The sequence below is a fragment of the Moschus berezovskii genome, chromosome 19, assembly GCF_049115385.1.
Source record: "Moschus berezovskii isolate FMDL1 chromosome 19, NW_MosBer_1.0, whole genome shotgun sequence".
Taxonomy (NCBI): domain Eukaryota; kingdom Metazoa; phylum Chordata; class Mammalia; order Artiodactyla; family Moschidae; genus Moschus; species Moschus berezovskii.
The window spans coordinates 9,331,597-9,345,706 of record NC_142478.1 but is presented as its reverse complement, the minus strand read 5'-3'; the positions used below and the strand labels follow the sequence as shown (position 1 = coordinate 9,345,706).

The window sequence follows — 14,110 nt, the reverse complement described above, 5'->3', positions numbered from 1 at the left end:
TCAGATCATAAGAACGAGTCTCTTAAAGACTAGTGACTAATATAGTTCTTGTTGTTGTTCTTCAAGCTTATTTTTACTTTCTTGAAGTAACACATAATGTCACTTTAGAAACCAGACAGTCTTAGAAACTTATTATAATACACAATGATAGTCCCCTGCCCATGGCCCCTCCAGAATTTTCTCCAGAATCCCAGTGTCTTCTAGCTCCACTGGCACCACAGAGAGGCCCATTGTGACCTCTGCTCTTTTCCCTTGGAGGCCCCCGGGCTCCCTTTATCTCTGCAGCCTCTCTGCATCCCCCATCCCCCTCACCGTACCCAGGTACCCTGGACCCAGCCAGCCTGGAGACATGGCCTTCATCCCTGGGAAAGTGTGCTGTGTTTTCTCTTTGACACATTTCCTCTACTGTTTGTCTTCCTGGAAAACTTACTAGTCGATGTTTAGCTTTCTGAATCCATCCTGCAATTGTGTTTTTTCCTTGCCTGCCTGTGTGACTCATCTAATTCTGCCCTATTTAACAATGACTATTAAAAAATTTAAAGAAAAGTTCTTTGTAAAAAAGAAAAAACAGAAAAAGAAAATCCACACTCTTCCTTAAAATCTATCATCCTGGTTTAAAAAACTCTATGCAGCAGAGCTTCTACTAGAAAAGGTTGCCATTTCCTTTTGGATACTTCCTTAATGGATGTTCAGGGAAAACCTGGGATAAACTCCTAGGACAGACACAAGACTGGCAGGGGTCTCCACCTGGCAAGAGAAATTAGGACACAGGAAGTGTGGTGGAAATCCACAGTCACCTGGTCACATTACAGAAGGGAAAATTAAAGGCAGATGTTTCCTACATCACAGACCATATACAGAGTCCTAGACAGCATATCAAAAAGCAGAGACATTACTTTGCCAACAAAGGTCCGAGTAGTCAAGGCTATGGTTTTTCCAGTGGTCATGTATGGATGTGAGAATTGGACTGTGAAGAAGGCTGATCGCCAAAGAATTGATGCTTTTGAACTGTGGTGCTGGAGAAGACTCTTGAGAGTCCTTTGGACTGCAAGGAGATCCAACCAGTCCATTCTAAAGGAGATCAGTCCCGGGTGTTTACTGGAAGGACTGATGCTAAAGCTGAAACTCCAATATTTTGGCCATCTCATGTGACGAGTTGACTCACTGGAAAAGACTCTGATGCTGGGAGGGGGTGGGGGCGGGAGGAGAAGGGGATGACAGAGAATGAGATGGCTGGATGGCATCACCGACTCGATGGACATGAGTTTGAGTGAACTCCGGGAGTTGGTGATGGACAGGGAGGCCTGGCGTGTTGTGATTCATGGGGTCGCAAAGAGTCGGACACGACTGAGCGACTGAACTGAACTGAAGGCCTACTTAATAAGAAGCAAACACAAAGTGACAACTCGCTACTCAGGGATGAAAAAAATGTACAGGGAGAAAAGAGAAGGAGGAAAAGTGTCTCACAACTGATTAATTTATCACCTACCTAGAAAAATCTGCATTTTGATTTTTTTTTTTATGATGGTTCTCATCAGGCCATATAATCTATTTTTCTTTTCTCTTGGTCCCATTATGCAAAAAGATGGAAGAGGGTGGGATGCAGAAAGAGAATGATGTAGGATGATGCCACCCCTTCCACTGCCTCTATAAACTCAGAGGTAACTCAGAGGTAAACCTGGTAACATTGTGTGACATGTCAGTACGGAGACAAGCTCTTTTCTAATACTTCTGGTTATAGCTTTTAGTTACCTTTTTCCTTCCTTAGGGCATGAACAAATCTAGCATTTAAAAAATAACCTGAGATTGACTCTATTCAAAGGAATATATATGTAGATAAGTAAGTGAGAATATCTGATTAATAGATTATTTGAATTTTAGGTCATATAAAGGGTACAGGAGGACAAGACAGGAAGGATGGGAGGAAGAAAAGAGGATTTAGACTCTGTCCACAGCCTGATAAATCTATCTCAGTCAACATGAGGGGATTCATTTTCACTGGGGGTACAAGTAGTATAGACCACATTTTTGGCTTTCACCTTGACATTCCTGACTCATTTTGAATAATTCAGGATTGAAACCTAGAAAAGATAATGGCATAGCATGGATGCTTAGCGTCTCCTGATGCTGCAGCAATCAAAATCAGCACCCAAACTCAAAAGTTTAGAAGCAGCTGATATCTGTTCTGGGCCAGCAACAAGATGTGTGCCAAAGGGATGTGTGCAGGCATATGAGTATCTTGGAAGATGCATCAATCTCAGCATGTGGTGGCTTTCAAATGAAACCAAACTGATCTCAATTAACCAGGGCAACATTGTTTTGTAAAAAAGAAAACCTTACTACCATCAATAAAAGCATATGAAAAATCAGTGGGTTTAGTAGAAGGCAGCAGGGAAAGAAAAAAGGTGAGAAACATGAGTTCGCATTTCTCCATTCTTTATGGTATGAAGGAAAAACCGCCACAAGGGATGATAGTTTGCTATTTTTCATTGCAAAAACAAACACATATTTCAAGCATCTGTAACTGATCAAACTATTAATTGATGCTTCCAACAAGATAAAAAGAAAATAGGTCAGTTTGAAACTCTGTCTTTAAAAACTTACAAAGGTAACGACTTCCCTGGTGGTCCAGAATCCGCCTTCCCATGCAGGGGACTCGGGTTCGATTCCTGGTGGGGAAACTAAGATCCCACATGCCATGGGGCAATTAAGCCAGTATGCCTCAATGAGAGATGTCCACGCACTGCAACTAGAGAGGCTGACCCACCACAACAAAGACCCAGCACAGCCAAAAAAAAAAAAAAAGAATTACAAAGGTATTACTTCTAAAATGTTAGCTCCATTTTTTATTTGAAATAGTGAGGCATATTTTTTTAAAGCTAGGTTTAAATGTTATTCATAAAAAGGTGTAAATTATGTTAGAAGACACTACAAGATTTTTTTGAGGCCATTAACTTTTTAAAAATCTCTTTTAAAAGTAAACGTTGCAGCCACCAATTTCTTAGCTTCATCATCTCTTGATCAAAGGTTTTAGGTTGGCTAAATTCTTCCATTAGAGTTTCCTTCAGCATTACATTTCTTTTTACCAAATCTCAGTGATGTCTAAGTCAGAATAAAATAATCTTAACCAACGGTGGAGGAAATAATAATGAAGCAATAAACATACAAAAACAGAAAAACCTAATCAATGTAATTTCAAATATTAAAAGCCTGAAAAGGCTTTTATTTCGCTAATAAAAACAAATACAGTAAAAAATCATTTAATCAAGTACTTAAAAAGCTGGCAGTTCTTAGAGTTTCTGTTAAAGCTTACAACTTTGACTAAGAATGTAAAAGAGAACAGATTCAGCTGAGCTCATTCTAACAACTCGTGGATTTGTTTTCCTCTGGGAATTAGAACAAACCTTCAACAGCAAGTAGGGAGGAAAACTTTTACTGCAAATATTCAACAATTTTTCCATTATGTAAGGAGTGCAAGCAATGCATTTACCAGCTATTATATATCTTGTTTTTACAAATCCATTGGAAATCTTTTTCATTGGAAAACAAGAACATATTTGGCAGCCAAAGGACTTTAAAGGCATTTAAAATGATGACTACCAGGAGTTATATGAAATTACCTAATAAGTATAGTAAATTTTGGGCTTCCCAGGTGGCTCAGTGGTAAAGATCCACCTGCCAACACAGGAGATGCAGGAGATGCGGGTTCTAGTCCTAGGCTGGCAAGATCCCCCAGTAGGAAATGGCAACCCACTCCAGTATTCTTGCCTGGAAAATTCCATGGACAGAGGAGCCTGGGTGTCTATAGTCCATGGGGTCACAAAGAGTGGGACACGACTGAGCACACACATATGAAGACTACAGACCCCGAGTACAACTGCCCTCAAAGTATTAATAGCAGTTCTATCTTTACAGGACATTTTAAAAGATTCACATAGTCAATCTATCTATAAGCATTAGAAAAAAAGCAGAAAGAAGGGAAGCAAGAAGATGCGGAAGAGAACACAGGAGAGAATAGGTCCAGCTGTACTGTGGATGAGCAGAACTCCAGAGTTCTCAAGGGAAGGAATCTGCTTGAAGCCTGAGGCAACACACAGGGGCAGCATACTTGGATCTAACGACCTGCTACACTGGAGATATATGCTGCCACTTTCACACTATCCTTTCCTCTTCCCACCCACACTGGAGAGGAGAGGCACTGCATTCAGCCATTCTCACTGAGTCTCACCAGCTATAGTGAAATGGCCGAAAGTGCAGTCTGTGGCAAAGCAACAGCACATGACCAATACAAAATTTACTTCTATAAGGTAGATAAATGGATCCCCAAACTGAATATTCAATATGATCCCAATCTTATTTTATAAATTACCTAAAAAACCATATATATACATATATATGTACACATTATGTATATATATATATAATTTATATGATTATATTTTATATTTATACAAGAAAAATGAGAATGAGTCTACCCAGTGGTGTGCAGGAACCCGCTTATACTGGCTACTGAAAATAGACAATTAAATTTTCAGAAATTTTGCAGAGCAGTTTTTAAAACATAGCTACTATTTAAAATTATATAAACATTTAAATTATATAAACTTACAATTAAACAAATCACATAAAAAAGGTAATCCTGGGTTGACCAAAAAGTTAACCTGAACGAACTTTTTGGTCAGTCTAATAAATACTCAAAATTTATCATTTCTTCATTATTTTACTACATTTTATCATTATCTGTGCTCTTGAGATGATTTATTCCTATGATTTCTGAATGGTGAAAATACTGTATGATGATGTACTACTGTGCAATTTTTCCCAATTCATCATCACTGAGGTCATGATGGCCAACAAAAAACTGTCAAACCAGGGTTCACTTTATTGTTTTACTGATTGTCTAGACATAAGAAAGTGACTGAGAAAATGTTAATAATGTAAATTCAACATAAAACAAGTTTGTAGCTATTACATTAGGAATATCACAAAAATTTAAGGAAATATTCTTCCAGGATTTGAAAACTATTACCTGAATCAGCAAAGAAGTTGCTCAAGTCATTGACAAAATCTGACCTAAATTTTGGTTATTTCATTTTCATCTTAGTCATTAATATAAACAAAGGTATCAACCAATATTCATATGGAATAATACTTAGCTGGTTGTTAAACATGTATAAGCACATCACTGCATATGATTTATCTACCTATATTTCTGTATTTTCCAAGTTTCATATAATAAACACTATTATTTCTGCAATTTGTAAGTTATTTTTTAAGAAAGATTTGTTATGGCAAAAACCAAAAAAGTGATTGGTTTGTATCAAATTTATGGCTTTTTTTAAAAAGACTTTTTAAATGTGAATCATTTTTTTACAGTCTTTATTGAGGTTGTTACAATATTGTGTCTGTTTTATGTTTTAGTGTTTTGGCCACAAGGCATGTGAGATCTTAGCTACCTGACCAGGGATCGAACCCACATCTCCTGCACTGGACTTAACCACTGGACCACCAGGGAAATCCCAAATTCATGACTTTTTATTAATAAAAATTAATCAATCACTCTATGGAAACAGCAGGCTAAGGTCAAATCTAAATGCCATTACTGGGATGAAAATCCCCCAGAATCCTAGTATGAATAGCAGCATGCATACAACTTCAAAACAGGTTTCAAAAAGAAAACGACCTATATATTTTACAAACTTCTATGGACCTAGTGTAAAACTTTTTAAAAAGCAGTTAATAAACACAGAGAAATCCCTTGCATTCCTATACACTAACAATGAGAAAACAGAAAGAGAAATTAAGGAAAAAATTCCATTCACCATTGCAACGAAAAGAATAAAATACTTAGGAATATATCTACCTAAAGAAACAGAAGACCTATATATAGAAAACTATAAAACACTGATGAAAGAAATCAAAGAGGACACAAATAGATGGAGAAATATACCATGTTCATGGATCAGAAGAATCAATATAGTGAAAATGAGTATACTACCCAAAGCAATCCATAGATTCAATGCAATCCCTATCAGTCTACCAATGGTAGTTTTCAGAGAATTAGAAGAAATAATTTCACAATTTGTCTGGAAATACAAAAAACCTCGAATAGCCAAAGCAATCTTGAGAAAGAAGAATGGAACTGGGGGAATCAAACCTGCCTGACTTCAGACTATAGTACAAAACTACAGTCATCAAGACAGTATGTCACTGGCACAAAGACAGAAATATAGATCAATGGAACAAAATAGAAAGCCCAGAGATAAATCCAGGCACCTACGGACACCTTATCTTTGACAAAGGAGGCAAGAATATACAATGGAGAAAAGACAATCTCTTTAACAAGTGGTGCTGTGAAAACTGGTCAACCACTTGTAAAAGAATGAAACTAGAACACTTTCTAACACAAAAATAAACTCCAAATGGATTAAAGATCTAAACGTAAGAACAGAAACCATAAAACTCCTAGAGGAAAACATAGGCAAAACATTCTCTGACATAAATCACAGCAGGATCCTCTATGACCCATCTCCCAGAGTAATGAAAATAAAAACAAAAATAAACAAATGGGACCTAATTAAACTTAAAAGCTTTTGCACAACGAAGGAAACGATAAGCAAGGTGAAAAGACAGCCTTTGGAATGGGAGAAAATAATAGCAAATGAAGCAACTGACAAAAAATTAATCTCCAAAATATATAAGCAGCTCATGCAGCTCAATTCCAGAAAAATAAACAACCCAATTAAAAAATGAGCCAAAGAATAAACAGACATTTCTCCAAAGAAGACATACAGATGGCTAACAAACACATGAAAAGATGCTCAACATCACTCATAATCAGAGAAATGCAAATCAAAACCACAATGAGGTACCATCTCACGCCAGTCAGAATGGCTGCTATCAAAACACCAACAAACAATAAATGCTGGAGAGGGTGCGGAGAAAAGGGAACCCTCCTACACTGTTGGTGGGAATGCAAACTAGTACAGCCACTATGGAGAACAGTGTGGAGATTCCTTAAAAAGCTGGAAATAGAACTGCCATATGACCCAGCAATCCCACTGCTGGGCAAGCACACTGAGGAAACCAGAATTGAAAGAGATGTGTGTACCCCAATGTTCATCGCAGCACTGTTTACAATAGCCAGGACATGGAAGCAACCTAGATGTCCATCTGCAGATGAATGGATAAGAAAGCTGTGGTACACATACACAGAATGGAATATTACTCAGCTATTAAAAAGAATGCATCTGAATCAGTTCTAATGAGGTGGATGAAACTGGAGCCTATTATACAGAGTGAAGTAAGTCAGAGAGAAAAACACTAATACAGGATATTAATGCATACATATGGAATTCAGAAAGATGGTAACGAAGACCCTATATGCGACACAGCAAAAGAGACACAGGTGTAAAGAACAGAGTTTGGGACTCTGTGGGAGAAGGCAATAGCATTGAAGAGAATAGCATTGAAACATGTATATTAACATACGTGAAATAGATCCAGGTTCAATGCATGATACAGGGTGCTCAGGGCCAGTGCACTGGGATGACCCTGAGGGATGGGATGGAGAGGGAGGTGAGAGGAGGGTTCAGGACGGGGGACACATGCACACCCATGACTGATTCATGTCAATGTATGGCAAAAACCACCACAATATTATAAAGTAATTAGCATCCAATTAAAATAAATAAATTAATTTACATAAAAAGTAGTTAATAGTCAAATTATTATATGGGCTTCCCTAGTAGCTCAGATGGTAAAGAATCCGCCTGCAATGCAGGAGACCCTGTTCAATTCCTGGGTCGGGAAGATCCGCTGGAGAAGGGATAGGCTACCCACACCAGTATTCTTGGGCTTCCCTGGTGGCTCAGCTTGTAAAGATCCACCCACAATGCAGGAGACCTGGGTTCCATCCCTTGGTTGGGAAGAACCCCTGGAAAAGGGACTGTCTACCCACTCCAGTATTCTGGCCTGGAGAATTCCATGGATTGTATATTCATGGGGTCACAAAGAGTTGGACACAACTGAGCAACTTTCACTTTCATATACTTTCAATCAAATTAAATGAACATAAACATTTAGAATTTAAAAATCATTAATGTGGGACTTCCTTGGTGGTCCAGTGGTTAAGAATCCACCTAGGAATGTAGGGGATGCATGTTTGATCCCTGAGCGGGGAACTAAGATCCCACATGCCATGGAGCAGCTAAGCTCACAAGCCAGAACTACTGAGCCCGTGCACTACAAGTAGAGAATCCATGGGTCACCAGGGAAGAAGATCCTGAGTGCCGCAACTAAGACCAATGCAGCCAAATAAAAAAATATTTTAAAAAATAAAAATAAAAATCAAGAATGTAACCACTATTTCCTTAGTGTATTCTACATTCCAGAGATTCTCCTAGGTGCTAGGGACAAGAGTATAGGAAATGGCAACCCAGTCCAGTGCTCTTGCCTGGAGAATCCCAGGGACGGGGGAGCCTGGTGGGCTGCCGTCTGTGGGGTTGCACAGTCGGACACGACTGAAGCGATTTAGCAGCAGCAGCAGCAAGGACAAGAGTAAAAATGATGAGCCCTGGCACTCAAAGAGCTTATAGTTAAGTGGAGAAGATACGTAAGTAAACAGGCAAGATCTTTTAAAAAAATTTAATCAGGCAATTTTAATACATATTAGGGGGTGTGGGAAAACCTAAGGACATCAGGAATCTTTAGAAAAATAATATCACAAATATAAAACAAGTCATGACTGCCAATTCAAACGAATAAAAGGGTGAAGTATAATCAAACTTTAAGAAATCACAAACTGGATTGCAAGTGGCAAGACTGTGCAGATATGAACAGTAAAGTTTACCTCCTTGCAGCAGCCAAAGTCAGAGATATTCCTCAAATTCCCAGGTAGCTCAGGGCTGGTGTTTCCAGAACAGGCTTGGCAGAGCAGTCCATCCTAACTCAAATTTCTAGTGGCACCCAAGACCATCCTGCTCACCTGCCACCAACGCCTATGTCACCTTAAGAATACCCATGAGATATGACAATTGTTTCCTGGGCCATGGCTCCTCCTGTTACAAGAATTCCTAACAACAGAAATCAACTGAACGAATGTGCAGATGGACAGATGGATGGATAGGCAGGTGGGTGGACAGACAGGCAGATGGATGGGTAGATAGAATTGTTTTTTTCTTAAGACCCTTACTTTCAAAAAAGAAGATACATTATTTAGTAATTCCCACTCCCTGTACGTCCTCCTTATTTACGCAGCAAATATCATTCCTGTTTTACTGATAGAGCAGTGAAGGGAGGAAAGCATCCAAACACTGAAGCTGGTGTGATAATGCCGCACATTTTGCTTCCAGACATTCTGTTAAACCTGGGGCCACGGTTTTCCTGGGACAGACGGACAACTGTTTCAGTCTGAGTTGAACCCAGTCAGATGACATTTTAAGATTTTTTCTGGAATTTCAAGAAAAGAAAAAAGAAGGAAATGGAGACAAAAGAGGAAAGAAACATAACTACAGATGGTGAGGTTTGGATCTAAGACATTTCCAAGTTCTTCTCCTAATCCCACCTCATTCCCACAGGCCACAGCCCTGATAGCAAGGCCCTGAGAAAGACAGGATGGGGTTCCTGTGACAGGAACCCACAGTAGCAGCAAAGGTTCCCTCAGCATCGCCAGCAGCACTTTTACCAGAGTCAGCTGATGTGGGACTATCCTTGGTGGTGGGGCAGCAGGGCTGCTGGATGCTTTTAGCAGCTGAGAAAACAGCAATGTGTACAGACAATCAACACAAAAGTACAAATCAGAAAGGTTATTTTCTTTTAAACATGGGTTATTTACTTCTGCAAATATCCTCAAAAGGGAATACATTTCTTGAGATCCTGAGATTTCGCTTTTTCTAGTTCATTTGCAAGTATCTCCTCTCAAATCAGAAAACACTGATCATCTGTCATGTTACCAAACCCAGAGATGCAAAGATGAACAGCTGCCTTCAGGTGGTGAGCCAGACTTATATAATTATGGACTATAATACAGGGTAGTCCCTGCTCCAGACAGAAGTAAGACCAAGTAATTAGGACCCAGGCTTTAGTTGGCCCTGTAATATCAAATGTTTCAAATAGTAACTTTAAGCCCCATTTTAAAATTTTAACACAGAGATTGTACTTATATTCCCCCTTTAACTCTAACATTTCCTTGGAAATGTTTGTTTTCAAACTAGGACTCTGTATTAGAATAGCGATCTTTCTCTTATTCAAGTAATTCAGGCTTGATCATTTTATCCTAGATTATCTGGTAAAACAGAATAAAAGCTATCTACCACGCTAATATTGAATTGCTGTAACTTATTTTGTCACAGTAGTTTTATATGTATTTGGGGGGGGAAGATTTTTTAAAAAGAAATTTTACAATTTTGTAAACAGCTTTTTTTTTTTTAATTTACAGAAAAGCTGTGAAGATGAGTAGTTTTCACACACCCCACATTAGTTCTCCCCGCATTCACACCTTACATTAATATGTTACGGTTATCACTGGTATGTAAGTGCTTTTTTATTTCTGCATTGGGTTACATTGCTGTGCACACGCTTTCTCTAGTTGCGGTGAGCAGGGGCTACTCTCTGGTTGTGATACTGGGGCGTCTCACTGTGGTGGCCTCTCTTGCTACGGAGCACGGCATGTAGGGTGAGCAGGCTCAGTAGTTGTGGCTCATGGACTTAGCTGCCCCATGGCATGTGGAATCTTCCTGGACCAGGGATAGAACTTGTGTCTCTCACATTGCTGGGTAGATTCTTAACCGCTGGACCAGGAAGTCTTGTGTTTTTAAACACTCTGATTATGCAAACTCTGCTTTTCATGTTTTATTTGTAAGAGATTGTAGGCGGTACTAGAAAAGATCCCCTACAAGAATTAGTGTAATGTTGTCCAAACCCAAATATTTTTTTCTCACGGTGAGGTCCTGTCCAGAATGAGGAGTGAGGTCAAGCTGGCCCAGTTACGGGGCTTACCACGCTGACTAGTGTCACCAGAAAGAACATCTGGAGTGCTGATTTACAGAGAAGATAAGGACTAGTAAAAGGAGGACAGAGAGACTGCTAACCTTAACAGAGTTAAAGGGAAATTAGGGGGAGTTAAAATTCCTACAGATTGTCTTTTAGGGTTCCAATTCCCCAGATTTAGTATAAACTACCTCAATGCTCTATAAATGCTTATCATACATAATAACTATTTGGTGAATATAAGTGAATGCCACTTTCAAACATGGCATCATAGAAACCTCACCCTGGAGAAGGAAATGAAAACCCACTCCAGTATTCTTGCCTGGAGAACCCCAGGGACAGAGGAGCCTAGTGGGCTGCCGTCTATGGGGCTGCACAGAGTTGGATATGACTGTAGCAACCCTGAAATTATATTTTGGGGACCAGGTCTGATTTCCAGTTTTAAGACAATGTGGAGTTTCCTTAAAAAAAAACAAAAAAAAACTAAAAATAGAGCTAGTGTATGATCCAGCAACCCCACTCCTGGGCAAGTATCTGTAGGAATCGATATCATGAAAAGACGCATGCACCCCAGTATTCATTGCAGCTCTATTTACAACAGGGAAGATATGGAAGAAACCCAAGTGCCCATCAACAGATGATTTCTCAGCTATAAAAAGAACGAAATATTGCAATTGCAGCAACATGGATGGATCTAGAGAATATCATACTAAGTGAAGTAAGCCAGGTAGAGAAAGGCAAATATTACATGTATCACTTATATGTGGAATCTAGAAAATAATATAAACGAATCTATATACAGAACAGACTCACAAGCATTGAAAACAAACTTATGGCTACCAAAGGGGAAAAGGAGAAGAGGACAGATAACTAGAAGTATGGGAAATATAAGCTACTATACATAAAATAGATAAGCAAAGAGTATCGCTGTACAGCACAGGGAACTATATTCAATACCATGTAATTAACCTATAATGAAAAATAACCTGAAAAGCTGTGTGTGTGTGTGTGTGTGTATCTGAATCACTTTGCTGTATACCAGAAATTAACACAATACTGTAAATTAACTACACTTCAATTTTAAAAAGAGACAAATAGGAAGGGTTTTATATATGAAACGACTGAATCTGGATCAACAGTAGGGTTCTGTTAATGACACAGAAGGTGATTTGGCTTCTAAATGACTATTTAGCAATTCTGTCCACACTAAGATTCTTCCAGGAATCAGTACACTTTTATGGTTTACAGTCTTACGCAATACATTTGAAGAATATGATACATGCTCTGCCAGTAAGGGAATGCAATTAAATAAAATTAAAGTCCAGTTGTACAAGGACATTTATTAATTGGGGTAAAATCATAATCTAAGGACAAACTGAGATCCACAAAGATGGATACAAAGTAAAGGCTATTTAATACAGATTTTGTAAGACTGCGTAGATAACTATTTCTAAATTATATTGCAGGAAAGCAAAGAACTGATATAAAATATAATCCAAGGGAAAGAGAGAAAAGAATTAGGATGAAGAAATTTAAGGGCCAGGATTTCCATGAGTTCCTTGGACTGCTGAGAAGTGGGTGGCCACACATGTCAGTCTTGAGCAAAAGTAGCAAATACAGGAGCAGCTGCTGTTCCAGTTAACTGCCTGCTGATAGTTTAATTTGAAACAACTTCAGAGAAGCCCCCATACTAAGTAGTATGGCCGTGGTAGGCCAGCTGATAAACCTTTTCAATTACCCAACTGACGGACCATATCAATGCTTCATCTTCAATCCCCTCACACTAGGGGAAAATGCTAAAGTCACATTTCTTAAAGCCATAGTAAAAAATACATATTCTCTGTAGAATGACATAAAATGTTAATAATCCTTTCATATCTCTGACTGCAAAAGGATTTTCCCCTACAAAACCTGTATACTTGTTCACATTACAGATGCTACAGCAAAAACCATACTTCTCTTATAGCTTAGAAAACATAATGCCAGAAAGTAATTACACACAAGCTATAGTTTATAGAGGTATAGGAATCAAAACATATGGGTAGGGAAATGCTACAGAATTATAGTATTTAAATTAAGCCCAGCAGAGCATAACATTTTAATAGACACATTTAGAAAGGAGAAAAGCAAAAACAAGTTAAATCTTTTGCTTTTAGCTAATCTATTTAAACCATAATGTGATAATGGTAAAGTGTCAAAATAAAATCCTAACATCTTTATAAGACCAACAATAGGGTTGTTGTTCAGTTGTTAATTTGTGTCCGATTCTTTTTGACCCCACGGACTGTAGCATGCCAGGCTTCCCTGTCCTTCACTACCTCCCAGAGTTTGCTCAAATGAATGTCCATTGAGTCAGTGATGCTATCTAACCATCTTATCCTCTGCTGCCCCCTTCTCCTTCTGCCCTCAATCTTTCCCAGCATCAGAGGCTTTTCCAGTGAGTCAGCTCTTCACATCAGTTGGCCACAGTACTGGAGCTTTAGCATCAGTCCTTCCAACGAACATTCAAAGATGATTTCTTGTAAGCCTGAAGTCCAGGAAGTCACAAAGAGTCAGACACAACTTGGTGACTAAACAACAACAACGTATACATCTACATTACACACAGGTATATCCTCACTTATTCTAAATATTATATTTGAGTATATACTATGTATATGTATAGAAAGTAGACTAGGATAGACACTGAACCAGACTCCTTTAATAATAGTTGCTTGTAGAACAAAGACAGACACCACATATTTCTGTACTACTAAAAAGTGTGTTCATATGTTACTTGTTTAACTCTTGGGTAACAAAATCAAAATCAGGTAAAAACCCACAGAGCAATAAATAGTGCCTTTCAGTTCAGTTCAGTTCAGTTGCTCAGTCGTATCCGAGTCTTTGCGACCCCATGAATCACAGCACGCCAGGCCTCCCTGTCTATCACCAACTCCCGGAGTTCAATCAAACTCATGTCCATCGAGTCGGTAATGCCATCCAGCCATCTCATTCTCTGTCATCCCCTTTAGAAGAGGCCAAAGGAGAGGTACGAAAGCCTTCCTCAGTGATCAGTGCAAAGAAACAAAGGGGAAACAATACAATGGGAAAGACTAGAGATCACCTCAAAAAGATTAGAGAT

The 14,110-nt window shown here is 38.8% G+C and overlaps 1 protein-coding gene across 5 annotated transcripts in view; it reads right to left on the bottom strand.

Annotated features, from left to right (window-relative positions):
* Positions 1–14,110, bottom strand: part of SH3D19 (SH3 domain containing 19) — a 210,245-nt gene that overhangs the window by 90,435 nt on the left and 105,700 nt on the right. The window lies entirely within an intron of this gene.